The sequence below is a fragment of the Augochlora pura genome, chromosome 1, assembly GCF_028453695.1.
Source record: "Augochlora pura isolate Apur16 chromosome 1, APUR_v2.2.1, whole genome shotgun sequence".
Lineage (NCBI taxonomy): Eukaryota > Metazoa > Arthropoda > Insecta > Hymenoptera > Halictidae > Augochlora > Augochlora pura.
In genome coordinates this window covers 20,516,357-20,543,389 of record NC_135772.1, presented here as the reverse complement: position 1 = coordinate 20,543,389, position 27,033 = coordinate 20,516,357, and the positions used below count along the sequence as shown (strand labels likewise).

At 42.8% G+C, this 27,033-nt stretch overlaps 2 protein-coding genes across 2 annotated transcripts in view; one reads left to right on the top strand and one right to left on the bottom strand.

Moving 5' to 3' along the window:
* Positions 1 to 3,786, bottom strand: part of Task7 (TWIK-related acid-sensitive K[+] channel 7) — a 55,868-nt gene extending 52,082 nt beyond the window's left edge. The window contains exon 1 of the mRNA XM_078177041.1: positions 3,752 to 3,786. The gene's annotated coding sequence lies outside the window, so the exon portion shown is untranslated. The remainder of the gene's footprint in view (positions 1 to 3,751) is intronic.
* The window catches only part of LOC144467992 (uncharacterized), a 100,188-nt gene that overhangs the window by 23,165 nt on the left and 49,990 nt on the right, over positions 1 to 27,033 (top strand). Inside the window, exon 2 of the mRNA XM_078177055.1 lies at positions 9,499 to 9,640. The gene's annotated coding sequence lies outside the window, so the exon portion shown is untranslated. The remainder of the gene's footprint in view (positions 1 to 9,498; positions 9,641 to 27,033) is intronic.

Here is a 27,033-nt window from a genome sequence, read left to right as displayed (position 1 = left end):
ACCCCTCGAAGAAACGCGAGCACATTATTACAAACGTAACGGCCGTCGGGAGATGTTCTCCCTAATTCGCCGGCTCGCGCTGCATTAATTAAAGTAATTCGTTATTCTGTTTCTTCGCGGGGCTAGGAAGACGACGTCGAGCTACGGAACGGGGAGCAGGCGATGATTCAGTTGCGCGGCCGCGGATCGGAGCATGAAACCGTATGGATTATTTAATTTCATATTCCGGCGTGTTTGATCGAAGCCGGATTATCCGTGGTTCGTTTATTTTAGTCGAACTTCCCGCAAGAACGTAACGAAAGCTCGAACGAACTTGCGGGAGCAATTTTACACCGCGACGTTCCCGATAAAACGGCTCTCGAGCTTTCGCGAAAGTTAAACCAATATTCTAAGCGGACTGCGTGCACATCGTTACAGAAGTTTCGATGGTTTATGGCGGCGTAAGTAATCAATGTACCGAGGAAGCTGCGGAACCGGCCGGAGTTATTTGCCTTGTTTCATTTTAAAGGCTACACATAACCATACCTTTAATTTATTTTATCTGAAGAGTTACCTGTATCAATACGTAACCTCTTAAAACAGTTCTGTAGACTGTAACAGCAGAATTTTCGAAAACGTAAACGGGTCAGGACAAAATAATCAATACATGGGGGAAACGCGACAAAACCGTTCTAGGTGCATCGTTCCAGAATTTCTGATAATTAATGCGGAATAAACTAAACCGAATTTATGGAAATCCACGGTAGAATTGTTTTAAGTAATCTATGCACCGTGGTGGAAATATGGAAAATTGATTCCGGTCAAAGTAGCCGATAATGTATTCACGGTGCACGCAGAGCTCGTCATTGTAGAATTTTTCTATTATTTATTCGGAACAGGACAAAGAAAATAATATCTTATATTCATGGGAAAATATTAAAGAACTGTTCTAATCGCAGGCTATCATCGTATTTATGAAACAACGCTGTGAAACTGTTTCGTAGCTAAATAGCCGCGTTTAGCGACTAGAACTAGCCGCGTATGGTTGCAGAATAGTGTACGATATATGGTAGAAAGGACAAAATGATGGTTACGGTATTCATGAAGCCACGGCGGAGAACTGTTGTTCGAACTAAGTGGACCACACATGGTTGCACAATTTTTGATAATTTATGCAGGTCAGACTGTCGAGTATGGTATTCATGAGGCAAACGGAGCGGTTCTAAACAGGGTATTCATCGTTACAAAGTTTTGCGTAAAACTGCAATGTAAATATCTGCGCGTATACTGATTATAATTGATCGGAATCGGTAGGATACTGTGCTTGATAAAAATCTCACGGACTTTTCGGTCGTCTTTTCATTCGCCGATAATAAATCCCACTTATTTCGACTTTCTCGAAATGCGCCAACGAAATGGAGCTTCTCGCGTTTGTTACATATTACATCGCAGAATCTCGTGCATTTACCGGCCGCGGAGATAAGACCTGTACGTTCATTGAATTTTATGCTCTTTTGTGCAATTTACAGTGTCCCGGTCCAGGCAGCCCGGAAAATAGAAAATCGCGACTTCACAATTCTTCGGCTCGAGATGAATTTTCTCTTCAAATTCGGACGACAAATTTTCAAAGAGAAATTATAACTCCAAAATATTTGCACAAATTGAAACTGAGCTTTTATAACGGAATTAAAGGGTTAACGTCACAGTTACTTTCAAACAAGAAAGAAATAGCTTTGACATTAAATGTCTACTACCACGTAACTTCTGTTTATAAAAATTTACGGTTGCGTTAAAGTTAAATTGAAGCCGTGCTTGCAACGTTACAGCAATATCTTCATGTTACCAAAGTTCGCGTGCAGCACTGCCCGCGGAAGCTCACAGCATGCCAACGTTTTTAATCCTGCGTAGACATTAAACAATAAACCTACCACAGCTCGTGAAATCATCGGTTTCCCGATTTTCATGTAATTATTGAAATTACAAAGCTGCTTCCATTAACCCTAGAACGACTTCTATTCTTCTATCATGGGGTTGCGGACGACTGGAAATCTTAATAATCAAAATATTACTTATTATTTTCAAAATCGAGAATATGAAGTACGGTATCAGTTAAGAGAACTTGCAGTCGATTTAAAAATGTCATGAGGTCGCCGTCAACTTCTCGGGGTCGTTTTAGGGTTAAAAATAGTAGAAATCATTTCCTCGCTCAGGCGCACGCTATTACAAAAACTTCGTAAAATTTGAATAAATTCCCAACTCGCAATTCTTGTGAAACAATTTTTGTCACATTTGGTATATTTGTCGTTAAACAAGCACAATGTCGTTCGTTACCGCGCGACAAGAGCTTCATCAGCGATTAAGAGAAAAAGGGAAACGCGACAGCCGCGATTAATCTTTGTTCGAACGCAGGGAGGTGGAAAGAGGAGGATTGCAGGGCCTGTGTCCCCTTTCTTTTTCCCTCGGTCGTTGGTCCCGGGACCATTCTTCGCTCCCCCCGTCGGAAACGGCGTGGAAGCGACGCGACGGTGGCTCGGAAACGAAAAGAGAGCCGGCGAACGAAAGAACACGGGTTAATTCGGTTCGCGTGAGAAACCACGAGCCGAGGACCTCTAACGCAGACCCCCGTTCGGCCTGCTGCGTGCCGTAATTACGAATTATGCGCGGCTGAACGCGAGAAGGTCGCGGCTATTGAGTCTATAAATCGCCGGGTTAACGGCTACGAACGAAACGCTACGGCTCGAACTGAAATTGCGATGAATAAATAAAACGGGCGGGAGTGGACCGCCTTCTACGGCGCCCTACCGCTGCGAACTTCCGCGGGAATGAGCCGCCATTGTTTTTTAGTGGAGTGTTTAGCGCCGTTGTGCTCGCTGAATTAGTATACAGGCCGGGTCAGCTATAGCGACTCCCAAAAGTATTCGGACACTGCTATAGTCTGCGCCATTTATTTAAATAAATATACGTTGAAAACCTATAATTGAAAAAATATTTAGAAAGCACCGAGTTCAAGCTTCAATTTAAAAAAAAAGTGTTTTAATTTTATAACAATTTTTAACGAAGCTACAGATGCTCAAATATTGCCGATCTCTCGGTCAAAAATTAGCGATGCTGTAATTTTGCTTTTACATGCATTGTTGCAATCTGTAAATTTTTTCTGACAACGAAAATCGGAGCTAAAAGGAGATAAGTTTGAATTGCAACTGTTCGCGTTGTTTGTCGCTAATAAAACGATCTCTGGTTCATTTTCTGTTAACTGAATTCTATTTGCAGTACCGTATCTCTTTCAAGGGGTAAAAAGAGAGTCTCTATCTCAGTTTTCTTCATTTTTGTACATGACAAGCTTACAAACCTCTGTGATCTTATAACGGGAACGCAAAGCTGACTGTGCAAACTCTGAACATGCTATTTAGTCGAATAACTTTGAATTCGTATTATCTCGTTCGATCGGATTTTAATAAAATGTCTTCCTTTTAAAATAGAATGTCTTCCTTTTAAAATAGAATACACAGGCTCTGCGAAACACGAATGTATCTTAGCTGCATTTATTTATTTCCAATTTTATTCGACCCTGCAGCAGTGAGCTTAAACTGCGAGGTTTTTCGATATTTCAGCAATCAATTCATTTCTATTTATTTGTATAATTTATTCTAGCATACTCACGAAATTAATTTTCAGGTATTTCATTAATTATCTTTTAATTGTGCAATTAATTCCATGTATCGCACCGATATTGTTTCAAAATTACCACCACCATATTTTCTAAGGCACTTACCAGTGTCGTCCAAGATTTATCTGTGCAGGATTCGCAGCCTCAATATTCAATTAGTATCTCGAAATTGCGACGCACAGTCACACACACACTCAAAAGCACGCACAGACTCACACAGGAATGTCGGACGCCGCGCAGTATGTATTCGTAATCTGTCCTTTTCAGCAGGTAACCCCGCGAAAATAGGTTGTTAAATTCGTTGCCACATCCGGGACAAGTTCCAGCATCGTAAATGATATTAAACTTGTTTCTGAACAGTGGCATAACAGCTGCAGGTAATTTTGTTTCCGGTGTCATCGTATATTTCTGCCTGCAACAACGGACCAGGCGGACATTAGCGAAAACAGTAATTCCAAATAATAAATCAGCGAGAAATTACTAACCTGTTAAGCGAGGCTGAATTTTGTTCGCGCTGTTCCACTTATAACTTTTCCTAAAGACGATACGATAAATATATACTTTCACTTTAAACATTTACGTTAATAATAAATGAAACAATCGAGTGTGATATATTTAAAACGATAATCAACAATTAATACCAGATAATGGTTTAACAAAGACGAAGCTGTAACAGCGTCCGGTCCACTCCTGCGCCAACTTCAGGTCGCAGGTCGATTCGAGAATCGAAATCAAAAAATCTCCTTCGCTCTGATTGGCTGAGCATTCAGTACCGATTGGATGCGAAGTAAAGTCGTGGGTTGCTTGAGGAGCAAGAAAAACGTGCAAAAGTAGGTCTTTTTCCGTGTTATATCTTTATAAAACATTGTGAGAATAAAAGAGTGCGAAGCAAGACGTATGAAGATCATTTAGTTGAAACGGTGAACGAAAGAGTCAATAGAGCGAGCCACAATACAAGCTCTCCAAAAACCGTCTCTAGCAACCCGGAAATGGCGGATACCCAAGGTAATTTCAAGCAACTCTTTCCTTTACGAAAATTATTAATTTACAGCCGGAAATTGATCGCTTTCTAATAGAATCCATACAAATCACGGTCCCGTTTTCGTGGTCGCCGCGCCGCGTGAAATTAGATCGCAATTGCCGCGTTTTCGTCAGTATCAGCGAATTTCATGCGTCTACGATGTAATTCATATGCACACGCAATTTATGGAAGAGTAAACGCCGGACGGATTCGTAGAAGCGGGGATCTAATGAAGTACTATCGATCCGGCGTATTGACGGACGATTGCGTTTAATATCGTTCCGCGCGGACTAGATTTCGGCTGCGCGTGTACCGCGCGGATTATAAATTCATTGGTTCGGTAATAAAGTAAACAGCGGTTCGCCAATATTGTTAAAGTTACTTCGGCTGTTAAGGTGGGTAGTTGCCAAGGGTGTGGTATTGTTAGCCGTTGGTCGAAAACTTTCCCTTAAAAGTAGCGACGATTATTCCTTGCTGGATTAGCTAACCTCTCGCACCGTGAACATTTCAGGCTATAATTGCGCGCGCAGATATGAATCCCTTTAGTGCGATGCGCCTCTATAGTGACTTTCGCTTATCTCATCTTATATTACAGAGTCCTAAAAGTGATTAACAATCCTGGAATAAGAGATATTTAAGGTTACTTCCAGCAACTTTTTCCTTTATAGAAATTTTCTACGAAGCATCGTTAATGAATTATTAATAAAAAAAATAGCGCAGTTGCCAGCTAATCTTGATCTCTAATTATCCACTGTTCTTTTTTTATTAATAACTCGTAAACAAAGCCTCGTAGAATATTTTCGCTAAGGAAAAAGTTGTTTGAAATGACCTCAGCTACTCCTCATTTTCCGACTGCGAATGACTTTTGAGACACCTTGTAGAATCTGCGTCGATGTTTACGAAATCGTTCGCAAGATGTGTGCGGGTTAGCGTGTAGAATGCGGTAATTAAGTTTCCGCATAGATGAACTTAATCGATTCCTTGATTTCACGAATCGGATAACGGCGGCTCGCAGCAGGAGCCACGGCGGTAATACTATTACTTCTATCATGCTGATCCGTTACGAGTTCGAGAACGTGATTGAGCTTCGTTACGCCCGATCTGTCAAGCCCCGGGCAGGTTCTCGATCAAACCGTGTCATATTAATGCGTGGATATTAACTTGGCCGACGCTTTCAATTAATTCACCGTCCTCGTGGCGAAATTTCAAATTCCGCCCGGATGAAAAAAAATCGCTCGAATTCCTGGAACCGTCGATATCTATGCCAGTTTGTGGGCTCCGTTATGGATGCCTTTCGACGACGATGGTTTACACTCGTTTTGGTGATATATTTTGCTTATTTTTATTTTTGTTCAACATTCTATTTGGGTAGAAATAGAAAAACTTTCAACGACGATAACTCCGCGAAAAGTCATCGTAGGGCGACGACTTTTTAATTAAATTAAAACTCGAAGATTCTATTTTAAGGTAGTATTTATTAATTTTAAGTTCGCTGCACCCTGGTCGCTGTAATTTTTTTAATGTGAGGCCATGTTTGTCACGTTGAAAATTGCGATCATATTGTGAGTTTGACGAAGTGTACGGGCGTTGTAAAATTTTTTTCGAACATGTCGTTTAGAATGAAATATAGTTTGGTCCTTTCTGTTTAATTTAAAAAAAACGAAACCTGGCTGCGATTTTTTCTCCCAAAGTTACAGCACTTTGAAGCGACCCTTGCTGTTTCGGCATAAAATCAGAGCTTGCATTAACATGAGGGACCGGCTACAAGCAGTAATAGAGCAACGCAGAGGAAACACGCTACCGAAATTTACATACACACATATACAGGTACGTGCACTCGCACACGAAGGCACGAGAAGTGCAAGATTCGACCGGCAGCCTCCCTGTGGCGCATATCCGATAACGCCGATGCCGGTGGCGGATCACAAAATTTCGAGGGTTACTTTAAAGTGCTGTAACTTTGCGAGAAAAAATCGCAGCCACGTTCCGTTTTTTTCAGATTAAAGGGGAAGGATCATACTTCATTTTATTCGAAACCGCATCTCCGAAAAAAATTTTACAACGTCCCAAGCATTTTTTGAAACTTGGCAAATTTTAGTATGACAAACTTGGCAATTTTCAATATGACAAATATGGCCTCGTATTTAAAAAATTTTACAGACGTTAGGATGCATCAAACTTAAAATCTATATATAGCATTTTAAAGTGGAAGTTTCAAGCTTTAATTTAAATAAAAAGTCGATGCCCTATGATGATTTTTAGCGAAGTTATCGTCACTCAAAGTTGGCCAATTTTTGTCCCGAAGTTTTCTATGAAATATCTATAATTTATTATATTTATTATATTTATATCTATATAACTTAGCTATGCATTTTTACAAACGTTAGCATTGAACACTTCTTAAGTAACACATAAAATGAGGATATCGCTAATTATTGTTAATGTCCTCGTTTCAGCAGACTTTTTCAACTCGCCGGCCATTAACGCATAAAAATCCGCGGGCCCATAAATTACGGACGTAACGCAGAAAGTTTATTTTCTTCCTTTAATCGGCCGGATCTTTGAAACGCCTCGTCGGGAGCTAGAAAGTTATAATTAATAATCCAGGCAGCACGGAAATCTCCGTTTTATGCTTCTTTATGCGTGATCCCGGGCCTTGAAAAATCCTGAAAGGAGAGAACGATGAAAGGAGTCCGCGTTATCGCGCGTGATAAAAGTCTTTCATCCTGCCGGGTTAATCCTCCGATAGCGTGAGCTGGGTCTATTTTAACCAGGAATTTGACAACGTTACCATTCAATTTCAAATTTCCAGTTTGCTCAAATTATTGTCCTTTTTATATCGAATTTACCGACGAGACGAACGTTGACAAATGTTAACAGACAAATGCTAAAGACGCATAGAGTAATTTCGCGATTCTGCATTTCTAAGGGTGAAGGATGAAGATTTTACGAGGTCTCCGTCTGGCAAGTATCGCGATCACACTTCCGAGGAAACTGGGGGGAGGAGGTAGTTTCAATCCGTTCAGCGCGGCGGATTAATTGCGACCATTAATGGAGTCTGGTGTTCCCCGATATTTGCTCGGCCGAGGAGAGGGGGGGGGGGGGGGGGGGGAGGGCTCGATCAATGTTGCGTCCCCTTGTGCAAATAATCTTCTGGACTTGGGGGGAAAGCGTTGAAACGAAGATGATCGGGGACGTTCAAGGACGTGGACCGCTGTTGCCGTGCCGGAAATCTCGACGTTGGTACGATTGCCGGATATTAGGCGCCATCTTTCGACTTCGAGACATTGTAAACGTCTATCGAGAAGTAACAAGAATTCAGATTTATTATGCGAACATCGTAAATGAGAAAAGAAAACTGTTCGCGTTCCGAGAATCTTCGCGATTGGAAGTTATCGTTGTTAATGCATTATGCAAATGTTGGTCTGGAAGTGGGCAAAGAAAATGACTGAGTTTTTGAAGGGCGGAACTTCGACGTGATAAAAAGTGCGAGGAGAAAGTAAACGGTTCTGGGGCGTGAAGTTGAGCGAAGGGACGAAGATGAGAGAGAAAGTGAGGAAGTCGATAGTAAAGAGTGGAGAAAAACTCGACTGTTGGCAGAGGACATTGACGTCGTCGTTTAAAAATGAAAAGAGTTAATGACAAATCGTAAGGCATACACTGGACACGGATAATTAATAATAAATCTCCAACGTATCTTGAACATGTCTTAAAAATCTCTTAAAGACTTTACTTTAGAGCGTAAAACGCTCGGAGCTAAAAAGACCATAAAATAGACGTCTTTAGGACATCCGGTGCTTTTATTGGATAGAAGGTTAGCAAAAATCCGATCCAACTACGCGATCTCTAATAAAATAAGACCGCCGCGACAGCAAAGGGAAAACCCTGAACTACGGGATTCTCAACTTCGTTGAAGTTACCGGGTAAACAGAAAGTTGCGGGGATTTGCGAAGCTGGGCGCTGGCTCCGCGAATGGAAATGGTCCTGTAGGGTAACAATTGAGCCGTTGTGTAAAAGTTGCCCGAGAACTCGGCGATTTAAAGGCAACGGCAGTGGTCGGTGTTGCGACGGTGTCTTTAGTATACAGTTCCCGTGATCACATTGCAGGAAACGAAAACGAACGGCCGGTTCGCGGCCGGAATTTTAAAGAACCATCGATCGATTCCCCCCCCTTTCGAGCAGGTTGCTCGCTTCCGCTTCGTTTGCAGGTGTAACGAAGCTGCGGTGGCTCGCGAATGTGCTCGGGAAATTTTTTAAACTGAACCACTTTTTTTATATCGAACTTTTGCTGCTGTAGAGCTGAATTTTTTATCTTGAAATGTTCGAGTATAGCACGCGGTACACGATAGTTTAAAAAATTGTTTAATTTCATTTTGGTTAACTGTTATTTAGTTTTCTATTAGTAAAGGGTTATTAGAGAGTCGCAGTCTAAGATGGCGGTCTCGTAAATTACAGGAACATTGTTACAGCACCTGCCAGAAACATTTGCGCGTCTGCGAATTCCGCGTTGCCGGTACAGAGAGCAGTTACGATGCACTCTGCGTTAATTAAATGGTCGTAAAATTGGGAACGACGCGGAGAGACAGCCAGAGGGGAGAAAGTCGAGATAAAGCCACTCGGTATGATCGTGGTGGTGCAAGGCATAGGTTGCTCCCCCTATCGGTGGATGGACTCCGAATGTCTCTATTTTAAAATTAAAATAGCCTCGAGTGCAAAGAGTCAATCTGCTCGTTTTACATAAATAAAAGTCGACATAAAAGAATGTTTTAAAGCTAAACTGACACTTGGAACTAAATCGAGCAATGCTAACACTCAAACACTCGATTTCCAGATACTCGAAGGACTCCTGTGTACCGCGAGACGTCGGAGAGCAGCGTGAAAAGGGAGCCCCGACATTTCGAGCAGCTTCACGCCAGAATGAATCACCGTCACTGTCGCAAGATAAAAATTCAGAAGGCAACGATTCCGTCTAGGTAAGTCCTGAATTTTAAATATCCGAAATACAGAGGCGGAAGGAGACGGAAAGAGAGCGAATGATCCCGAGAGAGAGGGAGAGAGAGAGAGGAGAGAGAATGGTGACCAGGAGGGAGTTCTGTTCTCCGGAATTACCGGAAGCCACGATGAAAGTTAAATTATTTCGTCGAGTTAATTTCAGCAGACGCGTATGCGGTCCGAATTTACATGCATTGACTGACATTAATATTCGCGCAGTCTGAAGTGAATTACTCTCCTAATGGATCAACCAGGCTACTTGAATTTCTTCTCGAAAAGATCTGGATAATTAATTTTGCTAGATCTCGTCTAAGAGAAATTTCGACAAAATTACCTCGTACAATTATTTTATAAATATTTTCTGTACTTCATAAAATAAGATCTGCAGCATATATTTTTATTATGTACAATTAACACGGATCATTTTTATTTCGTATAAAAATTCGCGCAGTAACGTGTTACTTAAAATCGTTTTTCAAATGAAATGTACAAAAATAACTTCAAATAAAATATACATATTTCGACGCAGGTACGAAATAAAAAATTGCTGCATAAATCGCGAGGAAGGATCTGTCTCTCTTGAATCATTTTAACAACGTGAAAATAATTGCTATTGATTTTCCGAATCTTTCCATCGGTTTGAACTCCAGAAGTTGTTGTTGGAATAAAAAAGGATAAAAATCGCGGTCGTTTAGCGAAAGTCACTGCACTCCGGAGATTCGCGATGAATGAACGGGTACTAGAAATTCGTTCTGCGGAAATAATGTTGCAATGAGTATTTATACCGTCAACAAGCATCTGTCTCGGACAACGTTTCCACGGATCGCGGGGCCCCCGAGGCGCGGAAACGTTACAACGCAGTGCCTGGCTGCGACACATGCACCCGGCGCGCCCGGCGCACCCGCGCGGTCTGCTCCCGATGCGAAACGGAGTTACAACGTTCGCGAAAAGTATTCAGACGCTAAATTGCCAATTTCCAAAACACTTTCAATATTCGAACTCTTTTAATTCCGCAACGAAGAGCTGCGCGACAATAAAAGCTTGGGAATAGCCGCAAATTGAAACGTCCGCGGAAATGTTGAGAAATTTACCATGGTTTCGGAGATGGAGACATTTTCTATGGCTGGGACACCGCGGAATTTGATCTATAATATTCTCCCATTATTTTATAAAATATAAATAAAAAATAAATTGCATCGCATTCGTCGATGTTTAATTTTGGAACACCTGTCGTTCGAAGCTAGATAAAAGGAGTGAAAAAGAATCGTAGATTAAAATGAAGGGTACCATTGTAAAGAGGAAGCTTCGGTCTCAATTATAGAGTCGGTTAAATTTGATTCGGATATATAATATTAAAATAATATTAAATTTTATGCAACAGTATCGAATAAGTATCCAATCGAATAAAATTGTATCTGGGTAAAAATTTATCGAGATTAGATTTCATCCGAATTTATGCATACAGGAATATTCATACGGGGAAAAATTCGATTTGAATAAAAATGATAGAAGCTGAAGCCTTCTTTTTTTCATATTTTATCGATTTATTCTTTTCGGCGTCCCTTTTTTTTCCGAATTTCAAGAATGACCAACGTTGCTTAAAAACTGTAAAAAATTTACCCACGAACAAATTTGTACAACCTGTCATTTATTTCTATTCTTCGCTAGAGCATGCGAGAGAGTCTCGAAACAAAATGAACGACGTATAACGAGAGTTTAGACTTCCTGCTCGGGAATGAGTCTAGGTTTATCATTATGCGATTCCTTTTAGCAAAGCTATAAGTTATGAAAATTTGACGAAAGTTCGAGGCGGTGTTCCAGGGAGAGCCTGGGAATATCCAATTCGAAGAAATTTAGAGACGCGACGACGCCGACGCCGACGCCGACGTCTCCTGTTAGTCGCAGCAAGTTAGACATCGGCAATTCAATGCTGATACTCGCTGGGAAACTTCGCAGGTGAAATCCGCGGAGAATTGCTCGAAATGAACGTGGTCTCTCTCTCTCTCTCTCTCTTTCTCCTTCCCTCTCTCTGTCTCTCCCTTTCCACTCTGACATCGGGGCACCGGTTGAAAGGAACTCATTGGCAACTGACTGCTGACTGTTCGACGAAACGGACAGACAGGGATCCCATTGGATTAAATATGCATTCGGAATTCCGTGGAACTGGCATAGGCTCGCGGAATAATCATTGCACACTATATTTATTCGAGATATAAATTCGCAGCAAAAATTCGACGCGTATAATTCGTCTTTCTATATTATATTAAATAGGAAAAATATGGTATAGCAAAATTGTAAGCGGTCAACCTTTCGTACGAGGTGTTTCAAAAAGAAGCGAATTGAATTCTAAATTACAGACGCGAGTTTCCTCTGTCTCTTCTGTCTACTGTATTCTCCATACTAAAAATTAAAAAAACGTGACTATTTATTACACAAGATCGTGCGTGCATCTTAATCGGAAAACTGTATGAAGAGCGTATATATGTAAATTAAAATCGCGGATGAAATAGAATTGATCGACACGGCTGTCCGACAAATATCACGCTGCGCGAAGTTTTATGAAATTCCGCGGAGCGGAGAAGCAAAGGTTATACGTCTGCAATTTTATTAAACTTCCGTGTGGAAAGATTTTAAATTGAAGATCCAAGAGACAGAGGGGAGTCCGGCGGAAATTTCCATTTCTGGTTGGACACCGTCGAAAAATTTCATTAAATTGAGTGGTCCAGAAATGGGGGTTGATTGACGGGCATCATCGCGTTACACCACCATTAAATAATTTCACTGCTTTCACGACACTCTCGTCCCACCTCGATCTTTCTAATTTTTAGTAGCGAAGGAAGTATGAATCATTTCATACTTCAGCCCTTGCTTGAGAAACGTATGTGTTGGATGAAGCCACTGACACGCGGAGATAATAACAATAGGGTGAAATAAATAAATGTAGTAAAGAATATTAATAAATAAATATAAATGGTTCAAAGAGAAACCAAATGAGGGTTTATTAATTTTCGTAGAATATTGTGAGATGATATAGGATAGAAATTTCAACGAGTTCGAGCGAGGCATTCGGTGAAAGGCTCTTTCAATCCTGATCCATTGATTCAGAAGAAACGATCGGAATGGCTTCCTCGCGCAAGAATGGAAGCCTCTCAGCGTCCGCCTGTCTGATTACCAAAGAGGTGCGCGAGTCTTCTCTTTTTAACTGTCTTACCAACTCGTACGCTGAAGTTATATACGAAACTGACCACGCACTTGATGAGGGAATCACTCTCTTCATAATAATATTTAACCTGGATAGAAAATTGTGCCAGCCAATTATAGCTGACACCAAGTTCGAGGAAATTAAACGAAAGTGAGAATAGAGACGAGAGAAAATATTCCACGGAGGTATTACAATTATGGCTCTAGAAGCTTTAATTTTCCAGGAAAACAGAGGGACGGTATTAACCCTCATCTCCTCGAGCTTTCGAGGATCGCGCGGCGTTCCGCGAAACGTACAGTGAATCATTTTTCTGTGTACACATTGCTCGCGACAATCCTCGTTTGGAATCTGATATATTTTATTTAAAATTTTTATGATAGAAAATTTTCGATTTATAACGTCGCGATGAAAAGCTTCTGTTCCAACTATTTGTAGCAACTTCTCGATGCAAAAATCTTGCGATCGACGCCTCTTTCACATATTCCCAATCACCGTCTTCGAAAACTAAGAGATGCTATTTTTAATCGCGCGATCATTTTCGTCAATGGCAGTCGATTGATTTATAGGCTGACCCAGTTGAATCGATCGGAATTTAAATAAATAAGTACGCCGGTTGTTGTGATTGGCAGGCGGGTGGACGAGCAGCGCCGCAAGAAAAATAAATAAGCGTGGCTAACTTCCAGAGGGGAATTCGCATCAAAGTTCGATTAGGCCCTGAGATGATCTAAATAGCATCTCCATCGTCCGTGAGAAAACTCTATAAATCAAAGTTTTCCGACTGCTGCGTTAATTTCGAAACGCTTCATTATTTTCAACTGATAAATATTAAGAACGAAAGCTATTTTCGATTCAAGTCTACTATCGACGATAACAGCTTAAATTAATAATAATGGCGTAATAATTCGTCGCTGTGTTGGTGTTTAATTTCGATTAGAAATTGGTGATTGCAGTAGCTAATTTCGATAGCGATCGCGCGTATTATACCGAAAGGTGAAGCTCTCTGCCGCGCGAAGCGTTTGAAAAGTGCGACCATGTCACTTTGTCGTGGCTATCCTCGATGGACGTTTCATCGGCGGGAATGCCGGAGAGAAATGAAGGGAAAGTTTTCCTCTGTTACGACGCGCAGGAAGCCACTTAGTTAGGGTCAATAGGCGCGCGTCGCTGTGAAACATTCACGATAAGCCGCGTCTTACAGGTAATTGTGTAATCACCAAGCCCCTGCCCTGTCACATCGACTTGTAACTTGTTACCGTGTCCACACCGCTCGATTCTAAAAGTTCATTCACTTTACTTTTTTCCCTTGATCAGTTCAAATCGAGAGACTGCCGCAATTTTCCCATGGAAAATTATTTTTCGCAGACGCCTTTATCTATATTGTCTGTTATTACTAAATTCCAAATATTCGTTTAAATTTATAAGCATATTGATAAATACATTACACGGCAGCTGTAAAATATAACGTTACAATAATTGAATTGCAACCATGTGATTTACAAATACTATAGATTCCAGTGACAATCGCTCGAATATTTCGCGTTCGCAAGCGGTATCGAATTCCGTGAAATTGCACGCGCATCTCGGCGTACATTTATCAACAATTCCGGCGAGTTAATGCAGAAATCCAATCGACGGTTTAACATCACGAAAATGATGGAACTCGGTGGAACGCTGACTTCGTTATTCTCCGTCAACCGTTCCGAAAATCCGTCGGACGCAGATTTATTACATTCGTCGAGCGTCAATTAGAGGAGAGGCGAAACGATTTCGGGATCGCGGACCTCGGCCGATCGGATTTGACGCCGCGACGACAATGGAGAGGCTGTCGCGCGTGCGCGCGCGCGATGCCAGAAAACACGATTCGACGATTCCGTTTGATCGTGTCCCGATTAAAGCCGCCTCGCGGCGCGAGAGTTTTCCCGCTGAAAATTTCATGCGACGGGAATTATTGACAAACAGCGAGAGTTCAATGGACGGCGGCGGATTGTTTACATTGACGGGCGCGAAACGTGCCGCCGACGCGTGGGCTTTCAAACGGCCGCGATCAAAGAGAGATTGAGCCGAGCGAGTTCTGCTGGCCGGAAAGCGGCCGCGATATTTCCACGCTGGAAAACTCGCATAATTCCGTAAGGATTTCTATTCTGTTCGCAGAGAGAGGGAGAGGGAGAGAGAGAGAAACGACGCCGCGCTGGAACAATTGCGCCGTGCCGAACGCGGTGAAAAAGCCTTTCACGCTGAAACCGTCTAACTTATTTCCTTATTTTATACGGTTCAGCCACGTATTTGCTTTATTTTTTAACACTGTGCTACTTGTGCAATTACCGTTTCTATGTTCTTCTGTATCAATATTCTTTTTAGAATATCAAATCTCTTAAACTTTGATGCTAATTAATTTTGATTTATATTATTGTATCATTCGCCGTATATTTTTAGGAGTAATTATATATTTGATCTGGTAAGGACATTATGGCAATTTTTGTCTGGTTAGCGGAAACTCCAAGATGGCGGACGTGATCCGGTATTAATGCGTCTCGGGCACGAAGCCGCGGTTTTCCCCGTCCTTTGCCACGCCGAGCGGAAAACTCGCGTAAAATGACTTGGAAAACTTTTAAACACGCCGAGATCTCGATTTTTCCCGGCTATTTTCGAAATCCGCAGAGAATCGCTTCCGAAAGTTATATCCGACCGGAAGAATTATACGGAGTAATTCGCGGTTACAATTGCCGCGGGGCAGCGCCACCGAGAATCCAATAAATCTTCTCGGATTAATGCGCGCGCGATTCCAGAATCGGCGGACGACCTGTTAGCACCGGCGATCGTCTATTTCGGAAACGGGTTGTTTTCTATTGCGATTATTCATGCGGCGTGTACGAGACGCAAGATTAGGGTCGGGTCTTGTAACCGGAACAAAGCCGTATTGTGTCTTTGTTTTATTCCTGCGGCGATAAATCGTCTCGACGGGAAAATTTTCCTTTGTTTCGTGTGCTGTTGTAAGCCGGCGTTGCAAATATTCTCGTGGCGAAATTATTCCGCGTTCGGTTGCGTTTTCCAAGCGAGACGATATATCCGATCGAATTCGATGGAAATGTTGACAGTCATTTTTTTGAATAAAAAGAGAAACGTTTCGGTTTGTTTTAGTCGCTCGACGATTTCCAATCGGCGTGCAATTCCATCGATACGTCCGTAATATTCGTATTAAATGTAGCATCGTCGTTTCGCGGTCGCGCACGGCAAACTTTGAAGGAAAACATAAATCATGGTATAACGTATTGAGGGAGAGATCGTGTGTGTTTAAAAGCGGACTGCGGATTTTATGCATTCTTCGCTAAAATAACTATGTAGGTCGAAAGACCCCCGAGGATCTTACAGAAATTGTATGCAATTACTCGTATATTTTATATATCGGATTTGAGCTTTTATTTGAAATAGAAATCCCGAATTATAACGTACATAATTAATTTAATTGCTGGGAAAGTTCATTTACCAGTGATTTAATGCTGCAATCGAACTATAATGCGATCGCATTTTTCTTGAAATTCGCGTCCAATGTTGCTTCGTTTCTTGAAACGTGGCATTCGATAGCGAGAGGGACAGAAGTGTAGCTTTCCTATTTAATTGCAAGAAGAAACCTTTTACCGTCAATTTTCCGCAAGAGTGGGAGCACTTGAGAAGAAAGGGAGAGGGAGAGAGAGAGAGAGAGAGAGAGATTCACCGAAATCACAGTTCGATTTCGTGGCAATTAGGAGCGTTATCGAGTAGCTTTAGGCGAAAGGAAAATGGGTTCTCCGTGAATTCGGTGGGGGAGCTGTCACTCCATCATCGAGAAGTAGGTCGAACTATGGGAATTGAAATTCGACACGATCGATTAACAGAGTCGAAACCGAAGCGTTGACGAGTTACAGACGGGATTGAGGCGTCCTGTCGCGCTCGCATTCGTCTAAATGATTCTTTCGTAATTAGACTCCATTATACAGGGTGAAACGAGAAGTTCCTGAGGTTATTTTCCAGCAACATTATCCTCGGCAAAAATTTTCCTCGAAGCTTCGTTCACAAATGATACGAAACATATTATATATATATAGTATTACAGAAAAATGATAAATGCCAGCAAGTTTTTAATTGCAAGGTATGGTTTTTTAAAAGCATAGAAGGGAACAAAAAGCTCGGCGATCGTCGACGAACGAACCTGGCCCTTTTATTGGAGCGAAACGGCTCAGAAGCGTGTATAATTACAGCGACGGTAATTACCGTGAAGCTGTGTGCTTTCAATTTTCTTGTTACGTCGTCTGATCCTCGCCGAGAACTTTCTTGGCGTTATTTCCGCGACGCAGTTCCCCGTCGCGGCGTTCATTAACATCGCGTGAGCGCGCGAGGTGTTCACGTATCATTTCGTACGGTTTGCGCGTCGCAGTCCGTTCATGCCATCATCATGCCGCGGCTCGTTCTACAATCCGCAAACGAACTGCAAATTGATACAAATACGCGGCCAATCGGCCGGCTATTATTTCCCGGCCGAATGCCACGATAATGGAAATGACTTTCGACGGAAGATCCTGCCCGACGTCGCACAGCGATTCCCGCAACGGAAAAAAATCGAAAAATCAATATTTTTTTCTCTCTATGACGTGATCGTAATTTAGAGTCTTTACATTCGAAAATGAAACCTTGACAGATCCAAAGGTCCACGGACCTACGCCCTGTCGCGCCATGTGCTACTTGGGAGAATGCCGCGACCGCGTGGGAGTTCCGCTGATCAAACCGCGCGCATGGCGGTGAGAGTTAATATCGGAAATGTAATAACATTCCGTTTGCGGTCTAAAACGTTTCGATTTTGTTTTCTTTTGTCGGTCCGTTCATTGGTGGCAAAGGTGCTCTCTCTCTCTCGGTGTCCCAGGGCGGTACAATTAAACTCTGACCGCTCGCGTCGTAGGCGGAAATGTCGAATCGGCCTCGGAAAATACACGTCGAAATCGTTTTCATGCTCTGACGTTACACGAAGAATCAACGACGTAAAATGCTCGTCGTAATTCCACGTTATCGGAATTCATTGAGACACCGAATGCCATGGAAACTTCGGCCGCGTCGCGTTTCGATCGCGCGGCTTATGTCGGTGACCTACTCCATAGGTTTTTCTGCTTCGGAAATAATCCGCCGATGACATATATTTTCCGTGCATATTCCGGAGTGATTTTCTCACTTTGATCGGCGACTTGGCAGCTTACGGGCCCTCGATTGTGTCAAAGCGATTTATAGAAGAAAAAGAGGCTGAGAAATTCATGCTCTTATAATATTTTTATCTAATAAAAATAAGCATCAAATCCATTTACTATAAATTTTGGAAATACGTTTAAACGATTAAGGGTAGTTTATCTTTTGGTATGGGTGAAGTACGAGTCTAAATATACCATAAATTAAATTTACATATCCTTATATCTCTCGTATTTCATCTTATAAATTTCGAGCCTTCCCTATTCGTTGCGAGTGACACGTAAATCATCCTATTAAATAAAACGTCTCGATCGGTTAAACTCTAGCTCTTCGCTCGCGTTTTTCGAATCGCATTTCTTTCAAGAGAACGTACGAATAAAGTTTCGAACAGATTACGCTGCTCCGTAGGAATTTTCATACCTTCCCAGCGAATTCTTGCCGGACGAAATTCTATGGAGGTAGCTCTCCGGATACGCTCTCCCATTTCTCTCCGTCTAACAGTCGAAATTCACAAACAGCGCCCGCTAATATTGAAACAGTGGGAGGCACCGGAGATCGGAGACAAGAAGAATTATGCTCGAGCGAGAGAGATGACCTGGAAAAGTTTATTTGAAACGCGCCGCGCCTTTGACCAATTATTGAAGATTTCTGCGTTTGTTGGCGGATGATTGCGACCCCGCTTGCTACGCTGCTCGTTTTGAAATTGCTAGAAGAAAATTAAATATGCTAGCTTCAAGAAAACGTATTTCTTTGGACATATTATTTCTATTATATATTTCTCAATTATCGTTTATTAATGAATCTTTTTATCGGACCAGCAGAGCTGCTTCTTGAAAATTCTCTTTCAACGCCCTTTGGGGGCTGCTAATGGCTTCGTAGCAAAATGTCGAGGTTGTGCAATTTTCAACAAGCAAAAATCGCTGCGGTTTTATCGGTATAAATGAAAACAAGCGCAGAATTGTGTAATCGATGGTATACAGTCCCGTTCCGAATAAAAGGGCAAAAGATTAAATTTCATCGTCGCGCCTCCTCTCGTACACGATGTCGAAACTCATCGATAAAACCATCCCCGTGAAAGTCGAAAACAAACTATCTTGTCCGGAAAGTTCCGCGTCGCGAGAAAGTTCCGAACCGACGAAAACCTGACGAACAATCTTCACGGAGTTTTCCATGCTTCGCTAAACAACATTAAAATGGAACGAGCGGCAGGGAAGCTCGAATAATGTTGCGCACTTCCCATCTGGATTATATTAATTTTAGGAGCATTATTAAAATAAACAACATTCAACGATGTTACGGAAACGTAAGAGAAACGTTGGAAAGGACAATGTCAAAAATGATGGATGAACTCGAAAGGACAGAACGAACCGAACCAGACTCGGCTCCTGAAAACCAAGGTGAAGAGAACGCGCGGATAATCATCCCCATCCAACAGCGGCGTGCCGAAACAAAGCGAACGTCCCCTGGAACAGTGAAACAAACGTATCGTACGAGAACCACTCCCGGTGGAAAAAGCGCCAAAAAGTTGTGCACTTCCAATCTGGAGAGGAGACACGTAGCTGTAACGCGTCGAATCAGCGTTGAATGAAATGGAACAGGACCCCGCCGTTAGAAGTCGTCGCTGGGAAACGAGTCGAGGACTCGTTTCATTAGCAGTGGCGGGATCCGGGGAAGTCTCGTGTGACGCCCGTACAGAGAGAAGATAAAGGAATCGGGGGAAAGGAGCGAGCGACACAGAGAGAGAAACAGGAGTAAAAGAGAGAGAGAGAGAGGGAGGGGGAAGCGCGGCTTTTAAAAATAAAAGCAGAGCGAGTGACGCGAAAGAGCAAGACGCTTATTCCCCATCCGACAAAATGGTGACCTGGCGGGGGTGGGCTGCGAGCGCAGCTAGCCGCGGGCGTACCGAATGCAGCCTGGCGTACGTGTAGAAATAGCCATGGACGCACCATGGCGGTGCACGAAGGGAATCGAGGCAACGAAGGACGTTTCCCGTTGACCCGGATAGCCTGACCTGTATTTCCCGGTCGCAGGACGCTCGTTCCGTCGACCTGCGAGAGCTCGACGACCTGCGTGGGCGTCACCGACGCGCGCACGCCAACTACAGGTTCTTTCACAACAAACTGAACCCCGTGCAGCTTGGACTACCTCGACGCAGCTGCCGCGAAAATATCGGAGAATTCCGGCGACCTGTTCGGAGCAAATAAAAATGGAAAAATTCGGACGTGACGTGCTGTTGTAAAGCATTAATATTATACGTAATTTAATCATGAAAAGCGACATATTCCGTGGCTCGACGAGACTGTTAAAATTATTATTATTCGTAGCTCTGACAATTATTGTATGAAATATGTCAACCCGGTCATTTTGATAGACGTGCAAGTTCAGAATTAAATGTCGATAAATTATTCCGTCAATAGGTAACTAAAAGATACATTTATGATAAATATATTTATAATGTATATATTAAAGTATTATAACATATTTTAATATATACATATTTATTTATTGATTCGTGGAATAATGCCTCCAAAATCTTCGCATAGAAATTTCTTCATTCAAGCATATGTTATAATGAATATCGTGAGAAGTTTAAATAAATTTCATCCTAGCGAGTCGCTGGAAGGGTTCGGCTGCTGTGAATCGGCCAGTAGACAGCGTAGATCCGGCACCGTCCGAGCCGCGCCGCTTAATTGAAATTCGAGCGCCGGTAACTCACGTTTAATTGGAGCCCGAGGCTCGATTGATACGTTCCATGATTATCCGCGAACGAGATCGCTCCACCGACTGCTAAACGTTTATTGTTTCATAAGCGAGCTTCCGCGAATTCGACGATGCCGACGTCGTCCTCTGCCGAAAATATCGGCAACAACGTCAACAACGCATCAGCCATGGTAACGATACCACCCCGCGCCGTGCAAAAGCCGCCCCAATTTGCAGAGATTGATTTCATCTAGCGCGATATTCCGCTTCGGGACCACGCGCGGCCTACGCGTTACGTTCGCCTAGTTATCGGCACCTTGACACCTAAATTCGGGATACCGCCTTTCCTCGGTTCTGGCTTCGCGGCCTTGGACCCCTCGGACACGCTTCGGAGATCGTAAGAAGCTGCAAATTATTGTTAATTTATTACCTCTGCTGCACATTTCTCGTGCGCGTCGCTGCTCTCCCGTTCTGTTCCACAGCCTTTGTTTACTGCGCGCTAATTGTCATTCAGAGATCGCCGTTTGCCCTTATGTAAGGGCAATATTTATCCTGATTTAATACATACCCTTATTTAATCATATTTGCCCTTATTTATGCGTATGAAATTGAGTATCGTGACTCGTGCAGCAGTTATATTTTTAAATCTAAATTTTTATAATATAAAACTTATTTTGGAGCTTGATATAATAAATATCGCTGATACGTTGACGTACGTCCCGAAAGAGTTTAAATATTCTCGTTGTTCTATGGACGCATTTATGATGTGCATTTATGATGTGCTTCTAGAATTATCGTATCACTGTGAGGTGCATTTATGGCATGCAATTTACAGTGTGCATTTATGTCGTATAAACTTGTAATGATGTGTAAAGTGTCCACATGCTCGATGGACTTTATGAACACTCCAAACATGATCGGACGTTGATCTATTATTTGCGAAGGGTACAAGTAACTTTCAGAATTATTCGTGCTAAAACATTTATTTTAAAATTATTAATACTAAAACATTTATTTTAAAATTATTTTTCCAAAAAGTTTATTTTCAAATTATTTGTACTAAAACATTTGTTTTAAAATTATTTGTGTGAAGGCATTTACTTCATTGCGTTTTCAGCTCACGAAATGTGATGTACATTTTTGTTTTGTACATATAAAAGATTTATTTTCCCGGTCAAATTCTCGTTCAGTCGATCTCCTACGCATTTCATAGATTTTCCCTCGATTAACCATACTTTAATTGGCAGCTCTTTTTAATCCGTATTTCTCTCGTCGCGCATCCGTGCAACCCCCACCCCTCCCCGTATTTTAAAACTACGCAGCGATGCTCAAAATAATCCCTAAATAATAAATCTGCGAATATTAAATTCGCGAAGTATGCGAAAGAATTTGCGTGAAAATAATTGAAATGTTCATCTCTTTAGGGTCGCGAAATGAATAGAAGAGCATCCTTCGCGAGAGTCGTTGAAAGAAATTTTCGGAAAATGTCGGCTGGCACGGCCCTGCAGGGACCCGGTCCAGATGCGCTTTAAACAGTGCTAAATATTAATTATTCATAATTGCCGGTGAACACCGGCGGTTTGGTCACGGTCGCGGCGATCGCTCGTTATCGCTAGTGCCCCGTTGGGAGAGCTGTGGTTCAAGGAGTCAGCAGTCCTCATGGTCAGGAGACCTCTAAGGACTGAAAGTCGACATTCACGGACGGAAGAAGGGAAGAGAAAAAGCTGTTGAAATTACCACTTTTGTTCGCGCCCTTCCAATGAGAAAGAGTATAACTTCGAAATGCAATCTTCTCCTGGAGGATTGAAAATACAAACCAAACATCCTTCGCTTGGGACAGTTAATGAATTTCCATTGGAAAATGGAGAAACAGAAGCTGGACGTTGGTAATCTAATTTTAAACTCGGCACTGAAATAACTGAAGAATTTAATACGAGTTATGGTAATTTCGTTGACACGATTTTTCAGTGAATTTTTATAAAATACGTTCAGTTAATTTACTACGCTTCTACTAGCCTATCATTTTTGTATGGTTCAACAAATATTTAATAAGCTCGATAAATTGTTGAACAAAGTCATTCCAGTCGAACGAAATCAACCGAGATTTCCTGCAAGCGACGCGAACCGTTCGAAATAGTCTCGAATGGAAGCACGCAGCGGCAGAAGTCCGACAACGCGACGTTTCGTCCGTCGAATCCGTTGCCACACGTCGTCGTCGGGAAACATTTGTTCCGCGAGCGGCGTCGGCGGAAATTTTATGTGCGTGCACACCGTGCGAGCCGTAACGGTGCCTTTTGTTATCGATTTCCCATCAATTTCAATCGCGGCCGGCTCGCGCGATCCGATGCGTTTCTCTCGCCGAGAGTTTCGTCGCGATCGGAATCGCCCCATAGAAAAGCCCGGGAGAGCCGGTCGAACGTTTCCGAATCCAACGATTTGATTTACGATTCCTCTGGTCGTGAATCCTTCGAAACGGTGGATACTCTTCGATACGCCCCCCCTCCTCGTGGAAACGGAAAGGTGAGAAAGGATTTCCCACGGAATCCTCGGTATAACGGAGCAAGATTTTAGGCTCGGGGCATTTATTACTTCGCGAGGGTGGGGGTCTCTGATCCCTTCTCGCCTGACATGGGGGAGACATTTCGGTGACAGGAGCACGCCGGCTGTGTTTCGTATGAGATTCTGCGGCGGAGGTTGTCCCCCTTGGGGCGCGTAGAGTTCAACAGCCTTGACCGACATTCTTCCCTTGGAGCATGGTAACGACGCCATTGATCCTGCGCCTGAAAGAAACTTTTAATGTCTCGGCCTATTTCGGGACGGGTAATTTACTTGTCGCGGAAAAGTCGCTCAACGCCGTGAGTTCCCTCGAGCGACTCGCATCAGCGGTCTCATTTTATTGAGTAGAAAGTCTAAGTAGAGTGCGGAGATCTTTCGCGTCAGTTCCGAGACAGTGGGGCTGGACGAACAGGTCCTCCTTCTGATAGTAATCTTGTCGAGGCGAAGATGGTGGTAGGGTATCCTGGAATTTCTTTATTTTAAAGACGATTCCATAGTCTATATACTATATTTTATATTCTATATTTTATATTTTATATTCTATATTTTATATTGTATATTCTATATTTTATATTCTATATTTTATATTCTATATTTTATATTCTATATTTTATATTCTATATTTTATTTTCTATATTTTATATTCTATATTTTATATTCTATATTCTATGTTTTATTTCCATTCAAAGCAACCGAACAATCGAATGTTTTTAATCGGAACGAACACAAATGATACGAACAAAAAGCCCGCGGTATTTGAAAAAGCAATTTTCCGTAGTATTATTTTCTTGACGGGGCCGGGTGAAATCTGTTCCGAGGGCAGGAGATCGGCGCGCCGCGGGCATAGAATGCTATCTATTTATCGTCGATATCTTCGGACGTATTGCTTCGAGAATTGCAAATTCGTGCCGGGCAAATTAGAAGCCGACCGATCGCGAGCGGAATTCTGACATCGTCGAGAGGCGGAATATCCGATATCCCGGTGCCGTGAACTGGATGGTTTCTGTATTTATTTCTCTCGTTTGTTTCTCGCCTTTCGCCCAGTTTCATTCGATCAATGTTCTCGCAGAAAATATTTGTTCGAAATCACGGGTATGATACTAGAACGAACAATTGGAATGTTGAGGTTATTGTATAATACTCGAGGATATTTGAGGAAAATGTTTTTGTTACATGAATTTTCTTAAATTAGAATTAGTCTACCTAAAGTTGTCTAAAAAAATATTTACTTGCATAAATATGAAAATATAATTTTATCAGCAACGTCCAAGCTATTCAAACGATGATATTCGGGAATAATTATAACGACAGACGCTCGGTTCGTTCGATCGCGCGCATGTTCTGTCGTCGAAGTTGTTCGCTAGATGCTTTGGATAGACTTCGGTTGGCAGAGTATTCGGAAGTTCGGGCAAGAATTTCGTATTCCCGAAACAGCCAGCGGATAAACGTAATTTCGGCGGCGCATGTTGCGAGGCGAAGCATCTCGAAATCCACCCTCAAAGCGCCCGGAAAACCCCTCGGTATTCCCAGCTTTTATGAAGTCCGGCGAATCTCGCGAATGTGAAAACTTCCGCGAAGAATGTCACGCCGCGCGTGGAACATTAGACGACGCCGGAAGCTCGGTGGCTAGCAGCGTCCAGGATCAAATAGACGGCCGCGGTAAATCAACATTCTGAGCATCGTGTAGCTCGGGCTGTTGCGATCCTCGCTCATTTTGTCACGGTTTTTCTCGGCGCTGTCGCGTTGGCGTCGTGTAAAACTTCCTTTTACATCGAATCGGTGTTATTAATACATCCAAGTGACATCCTAGACACGAATCTATTTTCTGATAGATTTAAACGCGTCGGGCTACCCTTATTTTAATATAAAATGCGACATCGGGAATTATCTTCCGCGTTGAAAAAAAATGATCGATGGATGGGTTATGTTAGGTGACGGATCGAAGTACCTAAGCATGAGGGAAGGATCGACAGGTCGAGTTATCTCGCTGGCGATTTTAATACACGGTTTAGGTGGCGCGCACCACTCCACATTGAATCGGAGCGCGAACGGTTTTGACGTGACGGTTCTCGAAGCGGTGATCTTGAAAACTGGGTCACTTTCTCTTCGGACCGGGGGTTGACCGATTGTTGTGAGACCGGAACAGGTGGCGAAATACGGCTGTGAATACGTTCATGGCGTCGAGATCGCGCGGCCATTGTTCTCGGTCGACGCGGCGGAGGGGTTGTAAACTCGAGCGACGGCCAGCGGACGATATTGCCTTAACAGTCGACCGAAATTATTGCAAGAACATTTTTGCGAGAACCAAAGCACTTGACATTAAAATAGTACTATAATTTTGCTATTGTCTGTGTTACAATTGGCCTATATATTTACTTCATAGTTTCAAGTAAAATTTTATAATCGTCGCTCAAGAATTTTCTCCAATAAGCTGCACTAATACTATATTATTCAAAAAGATATCAATAATTAGGTAAATCAAACGAGGCCGCGGGTTGAAATATTTCAAAGATTCGCATCTCGCAAAAGTTACAAAAATTCGAAAATATCTGAACTCGTTTCGAAACCTTGCTCGATCATCTTTTTCATGATCAGAAATCCGTGTTCGCGCGTCGTATTTGTAGGTCTCGACGATGCCGGTCTTGATCCCAATCAGCGATCCACGTCGCTCAACGACTGACAGGCGGTTTCCAGCTTTGAAATTAGACTGTGCGAAAATAAACGAGTCGTCGGGCGACGCGAAAATTCGACGGCATTTGAATCTCTGTCGTTGGCACGTCAATGGCTCGGAAGGATTCCGCGTGCCCCAGAGCGCGGGTGCGTTGGCTTCGCTCTCTTTCGCTCTGCTCTGATAAGCTTTGCTCTATTCTGCTTCACTGTGGTCTATTTTGCTACTCTCTGCTATATTTTGCTACTCTCTGCTCTATTCTGATGCGCTCTGCTATATTTTGCTACTCTTTGCTATATTTTGCTACTCTCTGCTATATTTTGCTACTCTCTGCTCTATTTTGCTACTCTCTGCTATATTTTGCTACTCCCTGCTCTATTTTGCTACTCTTTGCTATATTTTGCTACTCTCTGCTATATTTTGCTACTCTCTGCTCTATTCTGATGCGCTCTGCTCTATTCCGCTGCGCTCCGTTTTATTTCGCTTCGTTCTATTCCGCTACGCGTTGCTCCTTTTCGCTACGCTCTACTCTTCTCTACGACTCTCTGCTTCTATCCGCTACACTCTGCTCTCCTCTTCTACTCCGCTTCGCACCGCTCCGTGCGCTCCGCTCCGTTCCGAGGCGAAGGAAAACGCTCGGCAGCCGCAAAAATAAACGCTCCAGTTCGAGCGTGTCCGGCATTGTTTAAACTTGCGCATCGGGGTCAATTAAACAAGTGTTCACTGCGCGGTGGGTTCCGCGGCATCTCTCTCTCTCTCTCTCTCTCTCTCTATCTCTCTGTTTCTCTCTCTGTATCTCTCTTTCTCTCGCTGCCTCTCCCTTCCCCCCTGCGAATCGGCGTATCTAGCGCTGGAGCCATGTGTGTCAGGGTTAAATCATGCGTGCGCGTGAATTTTCAGCGAATGACGCACGCGATTACGTTCGAATCGGCACCCCCGCGGATCGCTGCCCCCCCCCCCCATCGCGAGCCGAGGACTCCATTACTCGGAATTATGGCTAGAAACCCGGGAATTCGACGGATTATCCCCGTAAACTAAATGGT